The sequence below is a fragment of the Orbicella faveolata genome, unplaced genomic scaffold (assembly GCF_042242905.1).
Source record: "Orbicella faveolata isolate gen_17 unplaced genomic scaffold, um_ofav_v1 contig_24, whole genome shotgun sequence".
NCBI lineage: Eukaryota > Metazoa > Cnidaria > Anthozoa > Scleractinia > Merulinidae > Orbicella > Orbicella faveolata.
The window spans coordinates 595,133-615,973 of NW_028301552.1; positions in this window are offsets into that span (position 1 = coordinate 595,133).

Genomic DNA, 20,841 nt, shown 5'->3' on the forward strand with positions numbered 1-20,841 from the left:
GAAAAACAAGGCCATCACGGGTTAGTTTAGCGTCCCTGGCACTGGAAAATAATCCCCAAGTTCCGGTAAATCGAGCGTAAGTTGGTCAAAATCACGATGCTCCCAAAGCGGTCTCGGCTAACCTTTCAGTCTTAAAGTGAAGGGGGGCTATATTTCTGTCCAGAAGCTTGAAAGTGAGCGTTCAAAAAGTTTTGCTGTGTGCATTTCACTGCAAACCAAAGCTATCAAAAGTTAGTTTAGGGTCCCCGGGAGTGGAAAATATTCCCAAAGTTCCGGTAAATCGAGCTGAAGTTGGTCAAAATCACGATGCTCCCAAAGCGGTCTCGGTTACCCTCTCAGTCTTAAAGTCAAGTGGGGCTATATTTCTGTCCAGAAGCTCGAAAGTCAGCGTTCAAAAAGTTTTGCTGTGTCAATTTCACTGCAAAGCAAAGCTATCAAAAGTTAGTTTAGGGTCCCCGGGACTGGAAAATATTCCCCAAGTTCTGGGAAAGCGAGCCGAAGTTGATCAAAATCACGATGCGCGAAATGCGGTCTCGGCTACTGTTTCAGTCTTAAAGTAAAGTGTGGCTATATTTCGGCCCAAAAGCTCGAAACTGAGCGTTCAAAAAGTTTTCCTGTTTCCTATTTACTGCAAAAAAAGGCCATCAGGACTTAGTTTAGCGTCCAAGCGACTGGAAAATGTTCCCCAAGTTCAGGGAGATCAACCCGAAGTTTTTCAAAATCACAATGCGCGCAAGGTGCTCTCGGTTACTCTTTAGGTCTTAAAGTAAAGTGGGGCTTTATTTCGGCCAGGAAGCTCGAAGGTGAGCGTTCAAAAAGTTTTGCTCTGTCCATTTCACTGCAAACCAAGGCCATGAGGAGTTAGTTTAAAGCCCCTGGGACTGGAAAATATCCCCCAAGTTCCGGAATATCGACTGGAAGTTTTTCAAACTCACGATGCGAGCAAGGCGGTCTCGGCTACTCTTTCAGTCTTAAGTGAAGTGGGGCTATATTTCGGCCCAGAATCTCGAAAGTGTGCATTCAAAAAATTGTGCTGTGTCCATTTCAATGCAAACCAAGGCCATCAGGAGTTAGTTTAGAGTCCCCGGACTGGAACATATATCCCAAGTCCCGGGAATTGGAGCCGAAGTTGATCAAATTCATGATGCGCGTAACGTGGTCTCGGCTACTGTTTCAGTCTTAAAGTCAAGTGTACCTATATTTCGGCCCACAAGCTAGAAAGGGAGCGTTCAAAAAGTTTTGCTGTGTCCATTTCACTTCAAAACAAGGCCATCACGACTTAGTTTAGGGTCCCCGGGACTGGAAAATATTCGCCAAGTTCTGGCAAAGCGAGCCGAAGTTGATCAAAATCACGATGCGCGAAATGCGGTCTCGGCTACTGTTTCAGTCTTAAAGTAAAGTGTGGCTATATTTCGGACCACAAGCTCGAAAGTGAGCGTTCAAAAAGTTTTGCTCTGTCCATTTCAATGCAAAGCAAGGCGATCAGGAGTTAGTTTAGAGTCCCCGGGACTGGAAAATATCGCCCAAGTTCCGAGAAATCGATCGGAAAATGGTCAAAATCACGATAGGCGTAAGGCGATCTCGGCTACTCTTTCAGTCTTAAAGTGAAGTGGGGCTATATTTCGGCCCAGAAGCTCCAAAGTGGGCGTTCAAAAATTCATGCTGTGCGGATTTCAGTTGAAACCAAGGCAATCCGGATTTAGTTTAGAGTCCCCCGGACTGGAAAATATCCCAAAAGTTGCGTGAAATTGAGCTGAACTTGGTCTAACTCACGATGCGCGTGAGGCGGTCTCGGCTACTATTTCAGTCTGAAAGTGAAGTGGGATTCTATTTCGGCCCAGAAGCTACAAAGAGAGTGTTCAAAAAGCTTTCCTTTGTCCATTTCACTGAAAACCAAGGCCATCAGGAGTTAGTTTAGAGCCCGCGGAAATGGCATATATCCCCCAAGTTCCGGGAAACCGACCCGAAGTTGGTCAAAATCAGGATTTGCGCAAGACGGTCTCGGCTACTCTTTCAGTCTTAAAGTAAAGTGGGACTATATTTCGCTCCAGAAGCTCGAGAGTGAGCGTTCAAAAAGTTTCGCTGTGTCCATTTCACTGAAAACCAAGACAATCAAGAGTTAGTTTAGAGTCCCCGGGACTGGAAAATATCCCCCAAGTTCCGGCAAATCGAGCCGAAGTTGGTCAAAATCACGATGTGCGTAAGGTGGTCTCGGGTACTCTTTCAGTCTTAAAGTGAAGTGGGGCTATATTTCGGCCCAGAAGCTCGAAAGTGAGCGTTCAAAAAGTTTCGCTGTGTCCATTTCACTGAAAACCAAGACAATCAGGAGTTAGTTTAGAGTCCCCGGGACTGGAAAATATCTCCCAAGTTCCGGCAAATCGAGCCGAAGTTGGTCAAAATCACGGTGCGCTTAAGGCGGTGTCGGCTACTCCTTCAGTCTTAAAGTGAAGTGGCGTTGTATTTCGGCCCACAAGCTCAAAGCTCAAAAAAAAAATACTGTGTCTATTTCACTGCAAACCATGTGCGTAAGGTGGTCTCGGCTACTCTTTCAGTCTTAAAGTGAAGTGGGGCTATATTTCGGCCCAGAAGCTCGAAAGTGAGTGTTTAGAAAGCTTTGCTCTGTCACTTTCAGTGCAAACCAAGGCCATCAGAAGTTACTTTAAGGTCCCCGGGACTGGAGAATATCCCCCAAGTCCCGGGAAGTCGAGCCGAAGTTGACCAAATTCATGATGCCCGTAACGTGGTCTCGGCTACTGTGTCAGTCCTAAAGTGAAGTGTGGCTATATTTCGGCCCACAAGCTAGAAAGTGAGCGTTCAAAAAGTTTTGTTGTGTCCATTTTACTTCAAAACAAGGCCATCAGGACTTAGTTTAGCGTCCAAGGGACTGCAAAATATCCCCCAAGTTCCGGGAAATCCATTGGAAGTTCGTCAAAATTACGATGCGCGGAAGGCGGTCTCATCTACTCTTTCAGTCTTAAAGTAAAGTGGGGCTATATTTCTGCCCAGAAGCTCCAAAGTTGTGCTCTGTCCATTTCACTGAAAACCAAGGCCATCAGGAGTTACTGTAGAGTCCCTTTGACTGGAATATATGCCCCAAGTTTCGGGAAATAAACGCGAAATTGGTCAAAATCACGATTCGCTCAAGACGGTCTCGCCTACTCTTTCAGTCTTAAAGTAAAATGGGGCTCTATTTCGGCCCAGAAGCTCGAGAGTGAGCGTTCAAAAACTTTCGCTGTGTCCATTTCACTGCAAACGAAGACAAGTAGGAGTTAGTTGAGAGTCCCCGGGACTGGAAAATATCCCCCAAGTTCCGGGAAATCAACCCGAAGTTTGTTAAAATTACGATGCACGTAAGGCGGTCTCGGCTACTCTTTCAATGTTAAAGTAATGGGGGGGCTATATTTTGGCCCAGAAGCTCGAAATTGAGCGTTCAAAAAGTTTTGCTGGCTCCATTTTACCGCAAACCAAGGCCATCACGAATTAGTTTAGAGTCCTCAGAACTGGAATATATCCCCTTAGTTCCGGCAAATCGAGCCGAAGTTGCTCAAAATCACGATGCACGTAAGGCGGTCTCGGCTACCCTTTCAGTCTTCAAGTGAAGTGGGGTTCTATTTCGGTCCAGAAGCTCGAAAGTATGCGTTCAAAAACTTTTTCTGTTTCCGTTTCACTGCAAACCAAGACCAGCACGAGTTAGTTTAGAGTCCCCGGGACTGCAAAATATTTCGCAAGTTCCGGGAAATCGAGCCGAAGTTGATCAAAATCACGATGCGCGAAACGTGGTCTCGGCTACTGTTTCAGTCTTAAAGTGAAGTATGGCTATATTTCGGCACACAAGCTCGAAAGTGAGCGTTCAAAAAGCTTTGCTGTGTCCATTTCACTGCAAACCAAGGCCATCAGAAGTTAGTTTAGAGTCCCCGGGACTGGAATATATCCCCGAAGTTCCGGGAAATCGAACTGAAGTTGGTCAAAATCACGATGCGCGTAAGACGGTCTCGGCTTCTCTTTCAGTCTTAAAGTAAAGTGGGGCTATATTTCGGCCCAGAAGCTCGAAAGTGAACCCTTCAAAAATTACGCTTTGTGCATTTAACTGCAAACCAAGGCCATCAGGACTTAGTTTAAAGTCCCCCGGACTGGAAAATATCCCCCAAGTTCCGGGAAATCGAGCTGAACTGGGTCAAAATCACCATGCTCGTAAGGAGGTCTCGGCTACTATTTCAGTCTTAAAGTGAAGTACGGTTGTATTTCGGCCCAGAAGCTCGAAACTGAGCGTTCAAAAAGTTTTCCTGCGTCCATTTCACATCAAACCAAGGCCATCAGGAGTTAGTTTAGAGTCCCCAGGGCTTGAAAATATCGCCAAAATTCTAGAAAATCGAGCGGAAGTTGCTCAAAATCACGATGCGCGTAAGGCGGTCTCGCCCACTCTTTCAGTCTTAAAGTGAAGTGGGGCTATATTTCATCCCAGAAGCTCGAAAATAAGCGTTCAAAAAGTGTTACCTTGTTCATTTCACTGCAAACCAAGGCCATCAGGAGTTAGTTTAGACTGCTCGGGACTGGAAAATATCGCCCAAGTTCGGGGAAATCGAGCCGAAGTTTGTCAAAATCACGATGCGCGTAAGGCGGTCTCGGCTACTCTTTGATTCTTAAAGTGAACTGGGGCTATATTTCGGCCGAGAAGCTAGAAAGTGAAAGTTCAAAAAGTTTTGCTGTGTTCATTTCACTGCAAACCAAGGCCATCAGCAGTTAGTTTAGACTGCTCGAGACTGGAAAATATGGCCCAAGTTCGGGGAAATCGAGCCGAAGTTTGTCAAAATCACGATGCGCGTAAGGCGGTCTCGGCTACTCTTTGATTCTTAAAGTGAAGTGGGGCTATATTTCGGCCCAGAAGCTCGAAAGTGAAAGTCCAAAAAGTTTTGCTGTGTCCATTTCACCGCAAACCAAGCCACATCAGCAGATTGTTTACAGTGTCCGGGACATCAAAATATCCCCCAAGTCCCGGGAAATCGAGCCGAAGTTTGTCAAAATCACGATGCGCGTAAAGCAGTCTCGGCTACTCTTTTAGTCTTAAAGTGACGTGGCTGTATATTTCGGCCCAGAAGCTCGAAAGTGAGCGTTCAAAAAGTTTTGCTCTCTCAATTTAACTGAAAACCAAGGCCATCACGAGTTAGTTTAGAGTCCGCGGGACTAAAAAATATCCCTTAAGTTTTGGCAACTCAAGCCGAAGTTGGTCAAAATCACGATGCGTCTAAGACGGTCTCGGCTACTATTTCAGTCTTAAAGTGAAGTGGGGCTATATTTCGGCCCAGAATTTCGAAAGTAAGCGTGCAAAAAATTTGCTGTGTCCATTTCACTGCAGACCAAGGCCATCAGGGGTTAGTTTAGAGTCCTTGGAACTTGAATATATCCCCGAAGTTTCGGGAAATCGAGCCGAAGTTGGTCAAAATCACGATGCGCGTAACACGGTCTCGGCTACTCTTTCAGTCTTAAACTGAAGTGGGGCTATATTTCGGCTCAGAAGCCCGAAGGGGAGCGTTGAAAAAGTTTTTCTCTCTCCGTTTAAATGCAAACCAAGGCAATCAGGAGTTACTTTAGAGTCCCCGGTACCGGAAAATATTCCCCATTTCCTGGCAAATCGAGCCAAAGTTGGTCAAAATCACGATGCGCGTAAGGCGGTCTCGGCTATTCTTTCATTCTTAAGGAGAACTCAGGCTATATTTCGGCACAGAAGCTCGAAAGTGAAAGTTCAAAAAGTTTTCCTGTGTCCATTTCACCGCAAACCAAGCCACATCAGGAGATAGTTTACACTCTCCGGGACATCAAAATATCCCCCAAGTTCCGGGAAATCGAGCCGAACTTTGTGAAAATCACGATGCGCGTAAAGCAGTCTCGGCTACTCTTTTAGTCTTAAAGTGACGTGGCTGTATATTTTGGCCCAGAAGCTCGAAAGTGAGCGTTCAAAAAGTTATGCTGTGCCCATTTCACTGCAAAGCAAGGCCCTCAGGAAGTAGTTTACAGTCCCCGGAACTGGAAAATATCCTCCAAGTTCCGCCAAATCGAGACGAAGTTGGTCAAAATAACGATTCGCGTAAGGCGGTCTCGGCTACTCTTTGAGTCTGAAAGTGAAGTAGGGCTATATTTCGGTCCAGAAGCTCGAAAGTGAGCGTTCAAAAAGTTTTCCTCTCTCAATTTCACTGAAAACCAAGGCCATCATGAGTTAGTTTAGAGTCCCCGGGACTGGAAAATATCTTTTAAGTTCTGGCAACTCAAGCCGAAGTTGGTCAAAATCACGATGCGCCTAAGGCGGCCTCGGCTACTCTTTCAGTCTTAAAGTGAAGTGGGGCTCTATTTCGGCCCAGAAGCTCCAAAGTGAGCGCTGCAAAAAATTTGCTGTGTCCATTTCACTGCAAACCAAGGCCATCAGGAGTTCGTTTAGAGTCCCCGGAACTGCAATATATTTCCCAAGTTCCGGAAAATCGAGAAGACGTTGGTCAAAATCACGATGCGCCTAAGGCGGCCTCGGCTACTCTTTCAGTCTTAAAGTGAAGTGGGGCTATGTTTCGGCCCAGAAGCTCAAAAGTGAGCTTCAAAAAGTTTTGCTGTATCCATTTCAATGCAAACGAAGGCCATCAGGGTTTACTTAAGAGTCTTCGGGACTGGAAAATATCCCCCCAAGTTCAGGAAAATTTAGCCGAAGTTGGTCAAAATCACGGTGCGCGTTAGGCGGTCTCGCTTACTGTTTCAGTCTTAAAGTGAGGTGAGGCTTTATTCCTGCCCAGGAGCTTGAAAGTGAGCGTTCAAAAAGTTTCCCTGTGTTTATTTGACTCCAAACCAAAGCCATCAGGAGCTAGTTTAGGGTCCCCGGGACTGGAACATATCCCCCAACTTCCGGGAAATCGAGTCGAAGTTGGTCAAAATCACGACTTGCGTAAGGTAGTGTCGGCTACTCTTTCAGTCTTAGAGTGAAGTGGGGCTATATTTCGGGCGAGAAGCCCGAAAGTGAGCGTTCAAAAAGTTTTGCTGTGTTCATCTCACTGCAAACCAAGGCCATCAGGAGTTAGTTTAGCGTCCCCGGGACAAGAAAATATGCCCCAAGGTCCGGGAAATTGAGCCGAGGTTGGTCAAAATCAGGATGCCCCTAAAGTGGTCTCGGCTACTCTTTCTGTCTTAAAGTGAAGTGGGGCTATATTTCGGGCCGGAAGCCCGAAAGTGAGCGTTCAAAAAGTTTTGCTGTGTCCATTTCACTGCAAACCAAGACCATCAGGGGTTAGTTTAGAGTCCCCGGGACTGAAAAATATTGCCCAAGTTCCGGGGAATCGAACCGAAGTTGATCAAAATCACGATGCGCGAAATGCGGTATCGGCTACTGTTTCAGTCTTAAAGTGAAGTGTGGCTATATTTAGGCCCAGAAGCCCGAAAGTGAGCGTTCAAAAAGTTTTGCTGTGTTCTTTGACTGAAAAACAAGGCCATCACGAGTTAGTTTAGCGTCCCTGGCACTGGAAAATATTCCCCAAGTTCCGGTAAATCGAGCTGAAGTTGGTCAAAATCACGATACTCCCAGAGCAGTCTCGGCTACCCTTTCAGTCTTAAAGTGAAGTCGGGCTATATTTCTGTCGAGAAACTCGAAAGTGAGCGTTCAAAAAGTTTAGCTGTGTGCATTTCACTACAAACCAAAGCTATCAAAAGTTAGTTTAGGGTAAGGTGGTCTCGGTTACTCTTTAAGTCTTAAAGTAAAGTGGGGCTTTATTTCGGGCAGGAAGCTCGAAGGTGAGCGTTCAAAAAGTTTTGCTCTGTCCATTTCACTGCAAGCCGAGGCCATGAAGAGTTAGGTTAGAGTTCCTGGGACTAGAAAATATCCCGCAAGTTCCTGAATATCGGCCGGAAGTTTGTCAAACTCACGATGCGAGCAAGGCGGTCTCGGTTACTCTTTCAGTCTTAACTGAAGTGGGGCTATATTTCGGCCCAGAGGCTCGAAAGTGTGCGTTCAAAAACTTGTGCTGTGTCCATTTCAATGCAAACCAAGGCCATCAGGAGTTAGTTTAGAGTCCCCCGGACTGGAAAATATCCCAAAAGTTGCGTGAAATCGAGCTCAACTTGGTCTAACTCGCGATGCGCGTGAGGCGGTCTCGGCTACTATTTCAGTCTGAAAGTGAGGTGGGATTCTATTTCGGCCAAGAATCTACAAAGAGAGTGTTCAAAAAGCTTTCCTTTCTCCATTTCACTGAAAACCAAGGCCATCAGGAGTAAGTTTACAGCCCGCGAAAATGGAATATATCCCGAAGTTGGTCAAAATCACGATTTGCGCAAGACGGTCTCGGCTACTCTTTCAGTCTTAAAGTGAAGTGGGGCTATATTTCGGCCCAGAAGCTCAAAAGTGAGCGTTAAAAAAGTTTTGCTGTATCCATTCCAATGCAAACCAAGGCCATCAGGGGTGACTTAAGAGTCCTCGGGACTGGAAAATATCCCCCAAGTTCCGGTAAATTGAGCCGAAGTTGGTCAAAATCACGATGTGCGTAAGGTATTCTCGGCTACTCTTTCAGTCTTAAAGTGAAGTGGGGCTATATTTTGGCCTAGAAGCTCGAAAGTGAGTGTTTAAAAAGTTTTGCTCTGTCACTTTCAGTGCAAACCAAGGCCATCAGAAGTTAGTTTAGAGTCCCCGGGACTGGAGAATATCCCCCAAGTCCCGGGAAGTCGAGCCGAAGTTGATCAAATTCATGATGCGCGTAACGTGGTCTCGGCTACTGTGTCAGTCCTAAAGTGAAGTGCGGCTATATTTCGGCCCACAAGCTCGAAAGCGAGCGTTCAAAAAGTTTTGTTGTGTCCATTTTCCTTCAAAACAAGGCCATCAGGACTTAATTTAGCGTCCAAGGGACTGCAAAATATCCCCCAAGTTCCGGGAAATCCATTGGAAGTTCGTCAAAATTACGATGCGCGTAAGGCGGTCTCATCTACTCTTTCAGTCTTAAAGTAAAGATGGGCTATATTTCTGCCCAGAAGCTCCAAAGTTGTGCTGTGTCCATTCCACTGAAAACCAAGGCCATCAAGAGTTACTCTAGAGTCCCTTTGACTGGAATATATCCCCCAAGTTTCGGGAAATAAACGCAAAATTGGTCAAATTCACGATTCGCTCAAGACGGTCTCGCCTACTCTTTCAGTCTTAAAGTAAAATGGGGCTGTATTTCGGCCCAGAAGCTCGAGAGTGAGCGTTCAAAAACTTTCGCTGTGTCCATTTCACTGCAAACCAAGACAAGCAGGAGTAAGTTGAGAGTCCCCGGGACTGGAAAATATCCCCCAAGTTCCGGGAAATCAACCCTAAGTTTGTCAAAATCACGATGCACGTAAGGCGGTCTCGGCTACTCTTTCAGTGTTAAGGTAATGGGGGGCTATATTTTGGCCCAGAAGCTCGAAATTGAGGGTTCAAAAACTTTTGCTGGGTCCATTTTACTGCAAACCAAGGCCATCACGAATTAGTTTAGAGTCCTCAGAACTGGAATATATCCCCTTAGTTCCGGCAAATCGAGCCGAAGTTGCTCAAAATCACCATGCACGTAAGGCGGTCTCGGCTACTCTTTCAGTCTTCAAGTGAAGTGGGGTTCCATTTCGCTCCAGAAGCTCGAAAGTATGCGTTGGAAAACTTTTTCTGTTTCCCTTCCACTGCAAACCAAGACCAGCACGAGTTAGTTTACAGTCCCCGGGAGTGGAAAATATTTCGCAAGTTCCGGGAAATCGAGCCGAAGTTGATCAAAATCACGATGCGCGAAACGTGGTCTCGGCTACTGTTTCAGTCTTAAAGTGAAGTATGGCTATATTTCGGCCCACAACCTCGAAAGTGAGCGTTCAAAAAGCTTTGCTGTGTCAATTTCACTGCAAAACAAGGCCATCGGCACCTAGTTTAGCGTGCAAGGGACTGGAGAATATCCCCCAAGTTCCGGGAAATCCACCCGAAGTTTGTCAAAATCACCATCCGCGTAAGGCGGTCTCGGCTACTTTTTCAGTATTAAAGTAAAGTGGGCTATATTTCGGCCCAGAAGCTTGAAGGTGAGCGTTGAAAAAGTTTTGCTGTCTCCATTTCACTGCAAACCAAGGCCATCAAGAGTTAGTTTAGAGTCCCTGGGACTGGAAAATATCCCCCAAGTTCCGGAATATCGACCCGAAGTTGGTCAAAATCACGATGCGCGCACGCCGGTCTCGGCTACTCTTTAAGTCGTAAGTGATGTGGGACTATATTTCGGCCTAAAAGCTCGAAACTGTTCGTTCAAAACCTTGTGCTGTGTGAATTTGACTGCAAACCATGGCCATCAGGAGTTAGTTTAGAGTCCCCGGGACTGGAAAATATTCCCCAAGTTCCAGGAAAGCGAGCAGAAGTTGCTCAAAATCACGATGCGCGTAACGCGGTCTCGGCTACTGTTTCAGTCTTAAAGTGAAGTGTGGCTATATTTAGGCCCACAAGCTCGAAAGTGAGCGTTCAAAAAGTTTTGCTGTGTCCATTTCACTGCAAACCAAGGCAATCAGGACTTAGTTTAGAGTCCCCGGAACTGGAAAATATTCTGCAAGTTCTAGGAAATGGTGCCGAAGTTGATGAAAATTACGATGCGCGTAACGGGCTCTCGGTTATTCTTTCAGTCTTAAATTTAAGTAGGGCTATATTGCGGCACTGAAGCTCGAAGGTGAACGTTCAGAATGTTTTGCTGTGTTCATTAAACTGCAAAGCAAGGTCATCGGGAGTTAGTTTAGCGTCCCCGAAACTTTAAATTATTCGCCAACTTCCGGGAAATCGAGCAAAAGTGGCCCAAAATCACGATGTGCGTAAGGCTGTCTCGGCTACTCTTTCAGTCTTAAAATGAAGTGGGGCTATATTTCGGCCGAGAAGCTCAACACCGAGCATGCGCTCCTTTTGCCTGTGTACATATCACTGAAAACTAAGTTCATCAGGAGTTAACATAGAGTCCTCGGGACTGGAAAATATTGCCCGAATTCTGGCAAATCGAGCCAAAGATGCTCAAAATCACGATTCGCGTAAGGCGGTCTCGGCTACTCGTTTACTCCGAAAATGAAGTGGAGCTATATTTCGGTTCTACAAGCTCGACACCGAGCGTGCTCTCCTTTTACCTGTGTCCACTTCACTAAGAAGTAAGTCCATCAGGAGATAGTTTAGAATCCTCGAGTCTGGAAGCTATCCTCCAAGTTTCGGCAAATTGAGCCATACTTTCTTAAAATTACGATAGGCGTACTGCAGTTTCGCTTACTCGTTCAGTCTTAAAATGAACTGGGGCTACATTTCGGCCTAGAAGCTCGACACCGAGCGTGCGCTCCTGTTACCTATGACCATTTTACTGAAAACTAAGGCCATCAAGAGTTAGGGTAGAGTCCCCGGGACTGGAAAATATCCCCCAAGTTTTGGCATATCGAGCCATAGTGGCTAAAAATTTCGATGCGCTTAAGGCGGTTTCGTGTACACTTTCAGTCTTAAAATAAAGTGCGGCTATATTTCGGACTACAACCTGGAAACCGAGCGTGCGCTCCTTTTCCCTGTGTCCATTTCACTAAAAGCCAAGTTATTCACGAGTTAGTTTAAAACTTCCGGAACTGGAAAATATCCCCCAAGTCCCAGGAAATCAAGCCGAAGTTCGACAAAATTACCATGCGCGTAAAGCGGTCCCGGCTACTCTTTCAGTCTTAAAGTGAAGTGGGGCTATATTTTGGCCCAGAAGCTCACAAGTGAACGTTCAAAAAGTTTGGCTGTGTCCATTTCACTGAAAACCAAGGCCTTCAGGAATTAGTTCACAGTGCCCAGGACTGGGAATTATCTCTCAAGTTCCGGGAAATCGAGCCGAAGTAGCCCAAAATCACGATGCGCGTAAGGCGGTCTCGGCTAGTCTTTCAGTCTTAAAGTGAAGTAGGCTATGCTTCGGCTCAGAAGCTCAAAAGTGAGCGTTCAAAAAGTTGTGCTGTGTCCATTTCACTGCAAACCGAGGCAATCAGGAGTTAGTTTAGAGTCCCCGGTACCGGAAAATATCCCCCATTTCCCGGGAAATCGAGCCAAAGTTGGTCAAAATCACGATGCGCGTAAGGCGGTTCTGGTTACTCTTTCATTCTTAAAGTCAACTGGGGCAATATTTCCCCCCAGAAGCTCGAAAGCGAGCGTTCAAAAAGTTGTGCTGTGTCAATTTCACTCCAGAGCAAGGCCATCAGGAGTTACTTTAGAGTCCGCAGGACTGGAAAATATCCCCCAAGTTCCGGGAAATTGAGCCGAAGTTGGTCAAAATTACGATGGGCGTAAGGCGGTCTCGGCTACTCTTTCACTCTTAAAGTGAAGTGGAGCTATACTTCGGCCCAGAAGCTCAAAAGTGAGCGTTCAAAAAGTTTTGCTGTGTCCATTTTACTGCAGACCAAGGACGTCGGGGGTCAGTTTAGAGTCCCCCGGGACTGGAAAATATCCCCCAAGTTCCGGGAAATTTAACCGAAGTTGGTCAAAATCACGACGCGCGTACGGCGGTCCCGGCTACTCTTTCAGTCTTAAAGTGAATTGGGGCAATATTTCGGCCCAGAAGCTCGAAACTGAGTGTTTAAAAAGTTTTGCTGTGTCCATTTCACTGCAAAACAAGGCCATCACGACTTAGTGTAGCGTCAAAGGAACTGGAAATATCCCCCAAGTTACGGCAAATCCATCCGAAGTTAGTCAAAATCACCATGCGCTAAAGGGGGTCTCGGCTACTCTTTCAGTCTTAAGGTAAAGTGGGCTTAGATTTAACTCCAGAAGCTCGAAAGTAAGGGTTCAAAAATTTTTGTGTCTATTTCACTCACATCTTAGACAATCAGGAGTGAGATTAGAGACTTTCGGACTGGAAAATATCTCCCAAGTTTCGCCAGATCGAGCCGAAGATCCTCAAAATCACAATGCGCGTAAGGCGCTCCCGCCTACTCTTTCAGTCTTAAAAAGAAGTAGGGCTATATTTCGGCCAGCAAGCTCGAAAGTGCGCGTTCAAAAAGTGTTCCTGTGTCCATTTCACTGGAAACCAAGGCCATCAGGAGTTAGTTTAGAGTCCCCGGGACTGGAAAATATTTCCCTATTTCCGGGAAATCGAGCCGAAGTATCCCAAAATCACGATGCGCGTAAGGCGGTCTCGGCTACTCTTTCAGTCTTAAAGTAAAGTGGGGCTATATTTCGAGCCATAAGCTCGAAAGTGAACCTTTAAAAAGTTACGCTTTGTGCATTTAACTGAAAACCAAGTCCATCAGGAGTTAGTTTAAAGTCCCCCGGACTGGAAAATATCCCCCAAGTTTCGGGAGCTCGAGCTGAACTGGGTCAAAATCACGATGCTCGTAAGGAGGTCTCGGCTACTATTTCAGTCTTAAAGTGAAGTAGGGTTGTATTTTGGCCCAGAAGCTCGAAACTGAGCGTTCAAAAAGTTTTCCTGCGTCCATTTCACTGCAAACCAAGGCCATCAAGAGTTAGTTTAGAGTCCCCGGGACTTGAAAATATCGCCAAAATTCTAGAAAATCGAGCGGAAGTTGCTCAAAATCACGATGCGCGTAAGGCGGTCTCGCCTATTCTTTCAGTCTTAAAGTGAAGTGGGGTTATATTTCATCCCAGAAGCTCGAAAATAAGCGTTCAAAAAGTGTTACGTTGTTCATTTCACTGCAAACCAAGGCCATCAGGAGTTAGTTTAGACTGCTCGGGACTGGAAAATATCGCCAAAGTTCGGGGATATCGAGCCGCATTTTGTCAAAATCACGATGCGCGTGAGGCGTTCTCCGCTACTCTTTGATTCTTAAAGTGAACTGGGGCTATATTTCGGCCGAGAAGCTAGAAAGTGAAAGTTCAAAAAGTTTTGCTGTGTTCATTTCACTGCAAACCAAGGCCATTAGGAGTTAGTTTAGACTCCTCGGGACTGGAAAATATGGCCCAAGTTCGGGGAAATCGAGCCGAAGTTTGTCAAAATCACGATGCGCGTAAGGCGGTCTCGCCTACTCTTTGATTCTTAAAGTGAACTGGGGCTATATTTCGGCCCAGAAGCTCGAAAGTGAAAGTCCAGAAAGTTTTGCTGTGTCCTTTTCACCGCAAACCAAGCCACATCAGCAGATTGTTTACAGTGTCCGGGACATCAAAATATCCCCCAAGTCCCGGGAAATCGAGCCGCAGTTTGTCAAAGTCACGATGCGCGTAAAGCAGTCTCGGCTACTCTTTTAGTCTTAAAGTGACGTGGCTGTATATTTCGGCCCAGAAGCTCGAAAGTGAGCGTTCAAAAAGTTTTCCTCTCTCAATTTAACTGAAAACCAAGGCCATCATGTGTTAATTTAGAGTCCGCGGGACTAAAAAATATCCCTTAAGTTCTGGCAACTCAAGCCGAAGTTGGTCAAAATCACGATGCGTCTAACCCGGTCTCGGCTACTATTTCAGTCTTAAAGTGAAGTGGGGCTATATTTCGGCCCAGAATTTCGAAAGTAAGCGTTCAAAACAATTTGCTGTGTCTATTTCACTGCAGACCAAGGCCATCAGGTGTGAGTTTAGAGTCCGTGGAACTTGAATATATCCCCGAAGTTTCGGGAAATCGAGCCGAAGTTGGTCAAAATCACGATGCGCGTAAGACGGTCTCGGCTACTCTTTCAGTCTTAAACTGAAGTGGGGCTATATTTCGGCTCAGAAGCCCGAAGGGGAGTGTTGAAAAAGTTTTTCTCTCTCCATTTCAATGCAAACCAAGGCAATCACGAGTTACTTTAGAGTCCCCGGTACCAGAAAATATTCCTCATTTCCTGGCAAATCGAGCCAAAGTTGCTCAAAATCACGATGCGCTAAGGCGGTCTCCGCTATTATTTCATTCTTAAAGTGAACTCGGGCTATATTTCGGCCCAGAAGCTCGAAAGTGAAAGCTCAAAAAGTTTTGCTGTGTCCATTTCACCGTGAACCAAGTCACATCAGGAGATAGTTTACATTCACCGGGACACCAAAATATCCCCCAAGTCCCGGGAAATGGAGCCGAAGTTTGTGAAAATCACGATGCGCGTAAGGCGGTCTGGGCTAGTCTTTCAGTCTTAAGGTGAAGTAGGGCTATGCTTCGGCTCAGAAGCTCAAAAGTGAGCGTTCAAAAAGTTGTGCTGTGTCCATTTCACTGCAACCGAGGAAATCAGGAGTTAGTTTAGAGTCCCCGGTACCAGAAAATATCCCCCATTTCCCGGGAAACCGAGCCAAAGTTGATCAAAATCACGATGCGCGTAAGGCGGTCCCGGTTACTTTTTCATTCTTAAAGTCAACTGAGGCAATATTTCCCCCCAGAAGCTCGAAAGTGAGCGTTCAAAAAGTTGTGCTGTGTCCATTTCACTCCAGAGCAAGGCCATCAGGAGTTACTTTAGAGTCCGCGGGACTGGAAAATATCCCCCAAGTTCCGGGAAATCGAGCCGAAGTTGGTCAAAATTACGATGGGCGTAAGGCGGTCTCGGCTACTCTTTCAGTCTTAAAATTAAGTGGGGCTATATTTCGAGCCATAAGCTCGAAAGTGAGCGTTCAAAAAGTTTTGCTGTGTCCATTTAACTGCAAACTAAGGCCATCGGAAGTTAGTTTAGCTTCCCCGGGAATTGAAAATATTCGCCAACTTCCGGCAAATCGAGCCGAAGTTGGTCAAAATTACTATGCGCGTAAGGCAGTCTCGGCTACTCTTTCAGTCTTAAAGTGAAGTAGGGCTATATTTCGGCCGAGAAGCTCGAAAGTGAGCGTTCAAAGAAATGTGCTGTGTCCATTTCACTGCAAACCAAGGCCATCAGCAGTTAGTTTAGAGTCCCCGGGACTGGAATATATCCCCGAAGTTCCGGGAAATCCAACGGAAGTTGGTCAAAATCACGATGCGCGTAAGACGGTCTCGGCTACTCTTTCAGTCTTAAAGTAAAGTGGGGCTATATTTCGGCCCAGAAGCTCGAAAGTGAACCTTTAAAAAGTTACGCTTTGTGCATTTAACTGCAAACCAAGGCCATCAGCAGTTAGTTTAAAGTCCCCCGGACTGGAAAATATCCCCCAAGTTCCGGGAAATCGAGCTGAACTGGGTCAAAATCACGATGCTCGTAAGAAGGTCTCGGCTACTATTTCAGTCTTAAAGTGAAGTACGGTTGTATTTCGGCCCAGAAGCTCGAAACTGAGCGTTCAAAAAGTTTTCCTGCGTCCATTTCACATCAAACCAAGGCCATCAGGAGTTATTTTAGAGTCACCGGGACTTGAAAATATCGCCAAAATTCTAGAAAATCGAGCGGAAGTTGCTCAAAATCACGATGCGCGTAAGGCGGTCTCGCCTACTCTTTCAGTCTTAAAGTGAAGTGGGGCTATATTTCATCCCAGAAGCTCGAAAATAAGCGTTCAAAAACTGTTACCTTGTTCATTTCACTGCAAACCAAGGCCATCAGGAGTTAGTTTAGACTGCTCGGGACTGGACAATATCGGCCAAGTTCGGGGAAATCGAGCCGAATTTTGTCAAAATCACGATGCGCGTAAGGCGGTCTCGGCTACTCTTTGATTCTTAAAGTGAACCGAGGCTATATTTCGGGCGAGAAGCTAGAAAGTGAAAGTTCAAAAAGTTTTGCAGTGTTCATTTCACTGCAAACCAAGGCCATCAGCAGTTAGTTTAGACTCCTTAGGACTGGAAAATATCGCCCAAGTTCGGGGAAATCGAGCCAAAGTTGGTCAAAATCACGATGCGCGTAAGGCGGTCTCGGCTACTCTTTGATTCTTAAAGTGAACTGGGGCTATATTTCGGCCCAGAAGCTCGAAAGTGAAAGTTCAAAAAGTTTTGCTGTGTCCATTTCACCGCAAACCAAGCCACATCAGCAGATTGTTTACAGTGTCCGGGACATCAAAATATCCCCCAAGTCCCTGGAAATCGAGCCGAAGTTTGTCAAAATCACGATGCGCGTAAAGGAGTCTCGGCTACTCTTTTAGTCTTAAAGTGACGTGGCTGTATATTTCGGCCCAGAAGCTCGAAAGTGAGCGTTCAAAATGTTTTGCTCTCTCAATTTAACTGCAAACCAAGGCTATCATGAGTTAGCTTAGAGTCCGCGGGACTAAAAAATATCCCTTAAGTTCTGGCAACTCGAGCCGAAGTTGGTCAAAATCACGATGCGTCTAAGGCGGTCTCGGCTACTATTTCAGTCTTAAAGTGAAGTGGTGCTATATTTCGGCCCAGAATTTCGAAAGTAAGCGTTCAAAAAAATTTGCTGTGTCCATTTCACTGCAGACCAAGGCCATCAGGGGTTAGTTTAGAGTCCTTGGAACTTGAATATATCCCCGAGGTTTCGGGAAGTCCAGCCGAAGTTGGTGAAAATCACGATGCGCGTAAGACGGTCTCGGCTACTCTTTCAGTCTTAAACTGAAGTGGGGCTATATTTCGGCTCAGAAGCCCGAAGGGGAGCGTTGAAAAAGTTTTGTTCTCTCCATTTCAACGCAAACCAAAGCAAGCAGGAGTTACTTTAGAGTCCCCGGTACCGCAAAATATTCCCCATTTCCTGGCAAATCGAGCTAAAGTTGCTCAAAATCACGATGCGCGTAAGGCGGTCTCGGCTATTCTTTCATTCTTAAAGTGAACTCGGGCTATATTTCGGCCCAGAAACTCGAAAGTGAAAGTTCAAAAAGTTTTGCTGTGTCCATTTCACCGCAAACCAAGCCACATCAGGAGATAGTTTACAGTCTCCGGGACATCAAAATATCCCCCAAGTTCCGGGAAATCGAGCCGAAGTTTGTCAAAATCACGATGCGCGTAAAGCAGTCTCGGCTACTCTTTCAGTCTTAAAGTGACGTGGCTGTATATTTTGGCCCAGAAGCTCGAAAGTGAGCGTTCAAAAAGTTATGCTGTGCCCATTTCACTGCAAAGCAAGGCCCTCAGGAAGTAGTTTACAGTCCCCGGAACTGGAAAATATCCTCCAAGTTCCGCCAAATCGAGACGAAGTTGGTCAAAATAACGATTCGCGTAAGGCGGTCTCAGCTACTCTTTGAGTCTGAAAGTGAAGTAGGGCTATATTTCGGTCCAGAAGCTCGAAAGTGAGCGTTCAAAAAGTTTTGCTCTCTCAATTTCACTGAAAACCAAAGCCATCATGAGTTAGTTTAGAGTCCCTGGGACTGGAAAATATCTTTTAAGTTCTGGCAACTCAAGCCGAAGTTGGTCAAAATCACGATGCGCCTAGGGCGGCCTCGGCTACTCTTTCAGTCTTAAAGTGAAGTAGGGCTCTATTTCGGCCCAGAAGCTCCAAAGTGAGCGCTGCAGAAAATTTGCTGTGTAGATTTCACTGCAAACCAAGGCCATCAGGAGTTAGTTTAGAGTCCCCGGGACTGCAATATATTTCCCAAGTTGCGGAAAATCGAGAAGACGTTGGTCAAAATCACGATGCGCGCAATACGGTCTTGGCTAGTCTTTCAGTCTTAAAGTGAAGTGGGGCTATATTTCGGGCCAGAAGCTCAAAAGTGAGCTTCAAAAAGTTTTGCTTTATCCAGTTCAATGCAAACGAAGGCCATCAGGGGTTAATTAAGAGTCTTCGGGACTGGAAAATATCCCCCCAAGTTCAGGGAAGTTTAGCCGAAGTTGGTCAAAATCACGCTGCGCGTTAGGCGGTCTCGCTTACTGTTTCAGTCTTAAAGTGAAGTGAGGCTTTATTCCTGGCCAGGAGCTTGAAAGTGATCGTTCAAAAAGCTTCCTTGTGTTTATTTGACTGCAAACCAAAGCCATCACGAGCTAGTTTAGAGTCCCCGGGACTTGGAAATATCCCCCAGCTTCCAGAAAATCGAGCCGAAGTTCGTCAAGATCACGATTTCCGTAAGGTAGTGTCGGCTACTCTTTCAGTCTTAGAGTGAAGTGAGGCTATATTTCGGGCGAGAAGCCCGAAAGTGAGCGTTCAAAAAGTTTTGCTGTGTCCATTTCACTGCAAACCAACGCCATCAGGAGTTAGTTTAGAGTCCCCGGGACTGAAAAATATTGCCCAAGTTCCGGGGAATCCAACCGAAGTTGATCAAAATCACGATGCGCGAAATGCGGTATCGGCTACTCTTTCAGTCTTAAAGTGAAGTGGGGCTATATTTCGGCCCAGAAGCCCGAAAGTGAGCCTTCAAAAAGTTTTGCTGTGTTATTTGACTGAAACACAAGGCCATCACGAGTTAGTTTAGCGTCCCTGGGACTGGAAAATATTCCCCAAGTTCCGGTAAGTCGAGCTGAAGTTGGTCAAAAACACGATGCTCCCAAAGCGGTCTCGGCTACCCTTTCAGTCTTAAAGTGAAGTGGGGCTATATTTCTGTCCAGAAGCTCGAAAGTGAGCGTTCAAAAAGTTTTGCTGTGTGCATTTCACTGCAAACCAAAGCTATCAAAAGTTAGTTTAGGGTCCCCGGGACTGGAAAATATTCCCCAAGTTCCGGGAAAGCGAGCTCAAGTTGATCAAAATCACGATGCGCGAAATGCGGTCTCGGCTACTGTTTCAGTCTTAAAGTAAAGTGTGGCTATATTTCGGCCCACAAGCTCGAAAGTGAGCGTTCAAAAAGTTTTGCTGTGTCCATTTCACTGCAAAACAAGGCCATCAGGACTTAGTTTAGCGTCCAAGGGACTGGAAAATGTTCCCCAAGTTCCGGGAGATCTATCCGAAGTTTGTCAAAATCACAATGCGCGTAAGGTGGTCTCGGTTACTCTTTAAGTCTTAAAGTAAAGTGGGGCTTTATTTCGGCCAGGAAGCTCGAAGGTGAGCGTTCAAAAAGTTTTGCTCTGTCCATTTCACTGCAAACCAAGGCCATGAGGAGTTACTTTAGAGCTCCTGGGACTGGAAAATATCCCCCAAGTTCCCGAATATCGACGGGAAGTTTCTCAAACGCACGATGCGAGCAAGGCGGTCTCGGCTACTCTTTCAGTCTTAAGTGAAGTGGGGCTATATTTCGGCCCAGAATCTCGAAAGTGTGCGTTCAAAAAATTGTGCTGTGTGTATTTCAATGCAAACCAAGGCCATCAGGAGTTAGTTTAGAGTCCCCGGGACTGGAACATATCCCCCAAGTCCCGGGAAATCCAGCCGAAGTTGATCATATTGATGATGCGCGTAACGTGGTGTCGGCTACTGTTTCAGTCTTAAAGTAAAGTGTGCCTATATTTCGGCCCACAAGCTCGAAAGTGAGCGTTCAAAAAGTTTTGCTCTGTCCATTTCAATGCAAAGCAAGGCGATCAGGAGTTAGTTTAGAGTCCCCGGGACTGGAAAATATCCGCCAACTTCCGAGAAATCGATCCGAAAAGGCTCAAAATCACGATGCGCGTAAGGCGATCTCGGCTACTCTTTCAGTCTTAAAGTGAAGTGGGGCTATATTTCGGCCCAGAAGCTCCAAAGTGGGCGGTTTAAAATTTATGCTGTGCGCATTTCAGTGCAAACCAAGGCCATCCGGAGTTAGTTTAGAGTTCCCCGGACTGGAACATATCCCAAAAGTTGCGTGAAATCGAGCTGAATTTGGTCTAACTCACTATGCGCGTGAGGCGGTCTCGGCTACTACTTTAGTCTTAAAGTGAAGTGGGATTCTATTTCGGCCCAGAAGCTACAAAGAGAGTGTTCAAAAAGCTTTCCTTTGTCCATTTCACTGAAAACCAAGGCCATCAGGAGTTAGTTTAGAGCCCGCGGAAATGGAATATATTCCTCAAGTTTCGGGAAACCGACCCGAAGTTGGTCAAAATCACGATTTGTGCAAGACGGTCTCGGCTACTCTTTCAGTCTTAAAGTAAAGTGGGGCTATATTTCGGTCCAGAAGCTCGAGAGTGAGCGTTCAAAAAGTTTCGCTGTGTCCATTTCACTGAAAACCAAGACAATCAGGAGTTAGTTTAGAGTCCCCGGGACTGGAAAATATCCCCCAAGTTCCGG